This window comes from Zootoca vivipara, chromosome 4 (assembly GCF_965207765.1).
Source record: "Zootoca vivipara chromosome 4, rZooViv2.hap1.1, whole genome shotgun sequence".
Taxonomy (NCBI): Eukaryota; Metazoa; Chordata; class Lepidosauria; order Squamata; family Lacertidae; genus Zootoca; species Zootoca vivipara.
This window is the reverse complement of record NC_142587.1, coordinates 78,722,280-78,730,152: the sequence shown is the minus strand read 5'-3', so window position 1 is coordinate 78,730,152 and position 7,873 is coordinate 78,722,280. Positions and strand designations below refer to the sequence as shown.

At 46.7% G+C, this 7,873-nt stretch overlaps 1 non-coding gene across 1 annotated transcript; it reads left to right on the top strand.

Annotated features, from left to right (window-relative positions):
- The first annotated feature begins 7,326 nt into the window (after positions 1 to 7,326).
- On the top strand, positions 7,327 to 7,403 carry TRNAR-CCU (transfer RNA arginine (anticodon CCU)). The gene has a single exon. It is a non-coding gene; the product is annotated as a tRNA-Arg (tRNA).
- Positions 7,404 to 7,873: the final 470 nt, after the last annotated feature.

Genomic DNA, 7,873 nt, shown 5'->3' with positions numbered 1-7,873 from the left:
GTGGTTCAGGCCATTCGGTCCACTAAGGCTTTATCAGAGCTTTCCAACCGTCCCTATAATTTCCCTATAGCAGATTTGCTATATAGCAGAATAAATATTAACCTGGAAGGAAGGGGTCTCACTCTAGACTTGCATGTGATTTTCCACACTGAATATATTGAACTGTGTTGTCCAACAGAAGCAGTCTCCATCTAAATTTGCTTTGACAGTTATTTGGGGGCTGACACACACACACACACACACACACACACACACACACACACACACACACAATTCTAAAGGAACAAAGCCTTCTTTTCAGCATTTACATAGCATTTGATTAGGTGTGATGAGAGCACTGATTGCCCTCTGGAGTGCAAAGCTGAACTTGGTGATCAAAAGCATTAATGCCATAGATGATAATCGGTTGCTAAAGTGCTGTGCTGGAGAGGTGACTCTCAGCCTCAAAGGCAGCACAGGGCTCTCTCTCTCTCTCTCTCTCTCTCTCTCTCTCTCTCTCTCTCTCTCTCTCTCTCTCTCTCTCTCTCTCTCTCATACACACACACACAGGTTTGGTCGGTTTGGAGGTATTTTGGATCAGTTCGAGAATAAAGAGCCTCTCTGTGATGATTTGGCTAAATAAGGGATTTCGACCGGGATCCTATAGCAAGGAGACTGTGAGCAATTGCGTTCCCCGTAGAGCCCCATCATTAAAGATTCAGTGATGCTTTTAGGGGTGACTGGCGCTCCTGCCACCAGCTAAAGATTAATGACTTGTGTGTAGGATGGCTTAAACAGATGCTTTTGTTACCTAGGCAATACCCCAGCTGGATGGAATGTACTGTATCTTGCAAGCTCCGTCTGCTAGGCTGGTCCTGAGATAATGTCCCTTTCCATTCAATATAGTTGATTCTGCAAATTTTGATGCATTAGCAGAAGCGAGACCTTTCCTGACAAACTCAGCATCAATGGGAAAAAGTCCTCACATATTAGGTGCTTAGAAAGTTATTTCTGTTGCGGGTAAACCAAAGCAAGATTCTAAAATGGGCAAAGCCAACACAACCACAGAGGGCCATGTTTTGGAATATACCTCCTACAAATTAATGGGAGTAGACGTATATATTATATGCTGTGATTCCATGGGATTTCTGAAGAAAACCAGTCATATCAAGTAAAGTTCAGCTTCCTGAGTATCTCAGATTTCCTTATTTTAAAGCAAATCTCTAGCTCTCATGAATACAGGTATACTTGAAAGCCACCAAAATCTTAGAACCCATAAGCATGGTCAAATAAGATATTCAGAGAATGGGACCAGGTCTTCAGTGCCCGGCATAACTTGCTCCTTGCAACATTAAAATAAATTATACTAAGTATTTTTTACATTGCAAAAAAAAGTATGCAACACAAGAGAAATTATGAAAATACCCCAAACTTCCCTGATTTATACAAATAAAAGAATATTTTTAAAACCATTGCTGGTTTTATTGCTTTTTGCTTTGCAAGCTACTTTGTTTCATTTTTAAAATAGAAAACCTACTGTGCTCGGGTCCTACTTCCCGAGAAGAGAATGGAGAGCTAGATGGGACTTTGACCTAATACAGTAGGACTCTTCTCCTATTCTATTCTACTGGATTAAGGCAGCAGTTTAATCAACTGTTCAGCTGTAAATGTCAGTTTGTTTCAATGATGCAAGAAATCCAGATGTTTGTGCTGTCACTGGAATACCAGGCCACAACAGAGGAGGCCTGCTTACAAAATCTGAAATGCTGCTTCCTTGTTGCAGAAACTCCTGCCTACAGCTTGCTATTAAAAAGCTGTTTGGGGTATTCAGCTTTAGTGATAAACAAAGACGAATGCATTTAGTTCCATTCAGTTCTTGTGCCTTGCTCTAAGTCATAATTTTTCTTTGCATAACTTCCCTAACAATCATGAGATTCTTTGGCCCAAATCAAGTCACTAGACGAGTAGGCATGCCACTTACTACTAGAGGGGCAGTCATACTACAAGCAAAATTATTATTATTTCTATTTATATAGCCACCTATCAATAAATCAATACCTGGGTATTAAAATGCAACGTACATTAGTAATTAAAAACAATTGAGGAAGAATAAAGAGGAGAAGAAAACTTCAGTGTATAGTGGCAGCATAAAATAGTTTGCAGCTATTAACACTGGTAGGGCAGAAGGCAGGGAGACTAACTGTAGGTGGTGCCAGAGCCAATGATAGGCAGAGCCAACTAATTATAGTTTTGTCCCCACCTGCCTCCCTGAAGAATTATACAAGTAGGAAATCACTGAAATTAAGGAGGAGGAAATGACAGGCACCACCACCTGCTGGATGTAAATAAAAAGGCAGCCAGGTGGGGGTTGGCTGAGGGCAGCCTGTTCCCTATTTGGCCCAATGTAGCAGGCAGCACTAGCCTGAAGGTCCATCAGAGCTCAGATGATACATTTTATAAGTTAGGTTTCCTGATTTTAAAGACATTTCCTAGAAGAAAGTTCCATTGATGGAGTGGGGGTTGTTAAGGAATGCAGTTAATGGGTCAACTCTTCACAAGTCAGCAGAGAGGGTTCATTCACCACAATGCACCTGCAGGCATCTTGTGACTATCTTATGTGTTACTGGGTAGAGTTGGTGAGTAACTTTGTGTTTAAAAGGTCTCATGTTAGACCCTACTGTGTGGCTTGCGTTAGGAGATTGTAGGAATCCTTGAAGACTATCCGCTGGAAATGTGGATTCCAGTGAAGCCATTTTGAAAAAGTTCTCTGAGAAAGAAGTTGGAAAATTGCCAGACTTTCAAACTCAGAGAACTCTAGCAGTTGCCAGGCCCGGCTCTACGTAGACCCCCGGTGGCGCAGTGCACCAGGGCGGGGGGCTGGTAAGCTGGGCGCCGGCCTAGTAAGGAGGGGGCGCGGAAACAAATTGCGCCCTACGAGGGCAGGGCGGGCGGCGGAGCGATCTCCGCCCCTCAGCACCAGGGCGCGTGATCTGCTCAAGACGGCCCTGGCAGTTGCAGGACTTTGCAAGCAACTTAGCCTAGGACATCTCTGTGGACTTTAACATAGTGAGGACTTTGAAGCAAAGAACACTCTTTGGGCTCAGAGAGAGAGAGAGATTACTTGTAACATCTATTACAGTATTTGCATGTATATATAGTGGTGTATGTTGGTGTTGGCCTAGTATGGACAACTCTGCAAAAGTCTGCTTTCTGTGGTGAGCTTTTGGGATGCATACACCCAACATCCCAATATAATTTATCAAACTGCTCAATAAATTGAGTATTGGGTAGCTACAACACAGCCCATTTCAGAGGTGCACATTTCCTTTTACCAGCCTTGAAATGGGGAAAGGAAAGGGTTCAAAAAGCTCCAATGCTATGCTGCTATAGAATCATAGAATTGTAGAGTTGGAAATGACCCTAAGGGTAATCTAGTCCAATCCTCTGCAATGCAAGAATCTCAACTAAAGCACCCAAGACCCTCCAACCTCTGCTTAAAAACCTCCAATTAAGGAGAGTCCACAACATCCGGAGAGAGACTGTCCCACTGTCCAACAGCTCTTGCTGTCAGAAAGTTATTCCTGACGTTTAGTCAGAATCTCCTTTATTGTAACTTGAAATCATTGGTTCGAGTCCTACCCTCTAGAGCAGGAGAAAACATAGCGCATGACAGACAGTATCCAACACCAGCACTGGTCTTGGATCCCGTCTTCCTGTCCTGGGAAGCCATTCTTCCCTCATTTCCTTCTGCTGCAGCCGAAGCCCAAGCTCATCGGAGGCCTCGAACCAGCAACACAGCTCCTTCCTTGCGCCATCGCCAAGTTCATGGACGGACTCCGTTCCAACTTCGAGGGGACGAGGCAGCGACTGCCAGCGCGACGGTGCCTCCTTTGCGCCGGCAGAGGGCGCCGCGGCTCACGGTTTGGCCGCCGCAGTGGGAACGGCAGAGCGGGCTGAGAGCGGAGGCGCTCGGAGGCAGCGGGCGCCGCTGGGTGGCCGCTCCCTGCGCCGCGTATATAGCTCCGCATCCCTTTGCGCGCGGCTCCCCTTCTTTCCGGCGCTGTCATCAGTCGGGGCGGGGGAGCCGGAGCTGCGCGAGTGCCGTGGCTCGGAGTGCGAGGACTGGCGAGGGGGGGGGGGCGGCTCTTTGTCCTGCCAAGGGAGGAACAGGAGGCAGCTCCTTCGTGGAACCAGGTAGGTCCCTTCTCCAGCATCCTTTCCTCCTCGCTTAACGCGCACACTTTGGGTACCAACCCGCCAGAGATGCTTGCTGCAGCATCCTTTCAGGGAGGTGATGCTCAGCAGCCGCGCGTTGGACTTAACAGCGGGGTGGGGTGCGGGTAGAGGACGGGGCGGCTTCGGGGGTCCTTGTGCCCAGTTGTGCGCGGGGCCGAGGGGGGGGAGATGTTGTGAAAGGCTGTGATGGGTCAGGTTCACTCGAAGGCTCTGGACGGTCTGCCGGCTTCCCTCGGAGAAACCTCTCCCGCCCGCCCCCGCGGCAGCCTCTCAACATTATTTCCTCCTGCGCAAGTTTTTAAGCCTGCTGGCCCTCTTTTCCCTCCTTCTTCTCCCCAGTCACCTGCTTCTAACACGAGGAGGTGGCTTCAGGACTCCCAAGCCAAAGCGGCTGGTTCTCAGCATAGGACCCAAACAAGCCCTCTCCTCTCCCCATCACTCCCTCACTCCCTCCCTCTCCAACATATACACTCCCGGGCAGGCAAAGACTAAATTAGCCGAATAGACATAACAACAACAGCAGCAGCATCAAAACAACCTCACGCCTGGCTCTTTTTTTTTTTTTTCGGGCAGATTGACTCTGGCAGTGATCACCCATCCCCGACTCCGCTCCCCTTTCCCCGACAGCTGTTCAGATGGGATAGGAAAGAGGATGTGCCGTGCTTTCTTTCACGCCGGCATATTATCTGTTCACCCACCGACCCCCAGTCTTAGGGGGCAAAAGAGACTCTTCTCTCTCTCTCTCTCTCTCTCTCTCACACACACACACACACACACACACACACACACACACGCACGCACACACACACACCCCGTTCCCGGCAATAACAGGCAGCCTCTTCGGTATCTTCCTAGCAGGAGAACAAAAAGTGATCGGTGGGCTCTGCCTCGTGGAAGCGCTGTGTTGTGTTCAGTTTCCTTCTTAGGCTGGACAGCCCCCTGCGCCCAACGATCCGCTTAGACAGCGCGGAGGTGCTGGTAAATCCAACCACCATAGATGGTGGCATTGTCTGCGCAGGATACTTAACTTGAAGTGCTGCTGTCTATCTGAGCTGACTGGCAGAGGTAGCCAACGTGGTGCCCCCTCTATATGTTGGACCATCCAGCATGACTAATGGTCAGCGAAAATGGGAGTGGAATTCAGAAACATCTGGAGGGTTCCTGCTCTAAGGCTTTACCCCTGCCAATTATATACAGGACTACCTATGGCTGTAAATTGGTTTATGATATTTAATGCAGTCTATTGTTGACATGGGTCACTATTCCCATTTTTGATGGAGAACTGCAGTTGAGTGCATTAGCCACGTGATGAAATAGATGCTTAATAGGTGACATTTTTTGAGAGAGAGTGACAGAGAGAATAATCTATTGTATAGGAAAATGTATTTATCCTGCAGTGATGTAGAATTCCCTGTGCACATTCTACCTTATTCATGTGAACTCAGTAGATGGCTTAGGCAAGCGACTATCTCTGGCTTCAGCATTCAACTCCATCTGCCATATGGGGCGGGGGATGCTAATATGCCCTGACCTATCTTAAAGGGTTGTTGTCAGGATTACTGAGATGATGTCACACAAAACGCTTTGAATACTTAAGTGCTATATAAATGCTAATTATTATGATTGAAAATGCTGGAAAGATGAAAACACCTGATAACTACCTGTGAGTATTCTACCCTGCTGCCACCCCCATTGTGGGAGCCACAGAGTGGGACAGCTGCTCCATGCAGCTGCTGCCCAGTCTTGGGAAGGGAAAGAATAAATTGTGCTCTTCATTCTTTACACACACTTTTTAAAGAGGGGGAAATGCATGGGGATTATCTCAGTGTAAGAATGATCTAATATATGAGAGCAGTCCATGGAACACAGAAGTCTAAAACGGCAATCCCACAAACTCTTACCTGAGAGTCCCATTGAATTCAGTGGGAATTACCCCTGAGTAGATCCGCATAGGATTGCATTGTGTAACTCTCTCGCCACTAGACTACATCGTCTTCATTTTCGAGAGTATTGCTGCCACTAATATAATCTTGAAAACAACTCTGCTCAGTAGTTATTAGCATTTAATGGGTGTGGAATTGAGATGGGGAGATAGCAACTGGCTGAGGGCTAAAACAGGACTTAATTCCAACGTCTCTCAGCTTCAATTTAAGGTAGAATCCCCTAAATAAAATGTTTTAAGAACTGTTTGTTTTTGTTCCCTTAAACTTAAACTTTGCTCAGGGGTATGAAGCTGGCTGGCCATAAAGGCAGGGTTTCTGTTGTTTTGAAACCTCAATTGGTAATATTTCTAAAGACTAGGGTTTGTGTATGTGTGTGTGTGTACAAATCACCCCACTTGATTTCTCTTGAGAAATTTCATGCTTCAGAAGAAGCTGGAGCTGATGAGTAGAGCATACATTTTGCATGTTCATGGCCCTCAATTTCAATGTCAGGCATCTCCAGGTAGGGCTAGGAGAGAACCCTGCCTCAAACCCTGGAGAGCTACTGCCTGTCAGAGTAGACAGAACTCAGCTAGATGGACCATTGATCTGATTCCATATAAGGTAGCTTTGTACATTCCTTGATTACTGTATGCAGGGGCTGGCAGCTGAATACGTGAATTAATGCCATGAGTACAATTGTGTTGGATGCTAAGAGCTGCCTGTGGAATTTGAAAGCATACCTGCAAGAGTAGATAAATAGGTACCACTGCAGCGGGAAGATAAGTGGCATTTTTGCGTCCCGTTGCGCCAGAAGTGGTTTAGTCATGCTGGCCACATGACCCGGAAAGCTGTCTGTGGACAAACGCTGGCTCCCTCTGCCTGAAGCGAGATGAGCACCGCAACCCCATAGTCACCTTTGACTGGACTTAACCATTCAGGGTTCCTTTATGTTACCTTACCCTATTAGATGGTACATGCAAGCTATCAGTAGATGTTAAAATGAGCCAACCCTGATATGGAAATGATTCCAATCATTGCCACACGTGGCATGCTTTTAATATCCCATGTGCTATTTGTTTGTGGAGTTGTGAGGTTGTCTAGGCTTTGCACAGTCTCTCACATGAACATGTAATGTGTTAGCTGTATTCAGAGGGGTTGTGGTCCAGCTTTGCAGGGGGAGTTGAAGACCCACTGGGATAGCTCAGTTGGTAGAGTATGAGACTCCTAATCTCAGGGCCATGGGTTCAAGCCCCACGTTGGGCGAAAGATTCCTGCATTGCAGGGGGTTGGACCAGATGATCCTTGTGGTCCCTCCCAACTCTACAATCCTATGGTTCTGCTATTTGTGCAGCAGGGTCCCTGTCTCTGGAATCCTAGAGCCACCCAATCAGCATGAAAGGGGAGCTTTTTAGACACTTCTCACCCTTTATGCTGGGTGGAGCCAACGAACATGAAATTAGGTAAGTCAGCCATTGAGGATTGGCTGCTAGGGTCACTCTAGAGAAGGTATGTGGGAGAAACACTGAGGAAGAGTTGTTTTGTATCTCCAAAGTTAATCATTTTGCCACTCTGAAAATGCTAGGTGCTTCAATTTCAGGAGAATGGTGTGCCAGTTCTGTTACATACAATGGAATTTCAAGGAAAACTCAATTTAAGGCAGTCCAAAAGAAGACATTGGAGCGCTCCAAATCATTTGTCCACATACATGCACAGAAAATAGATCTAGCTGAAAG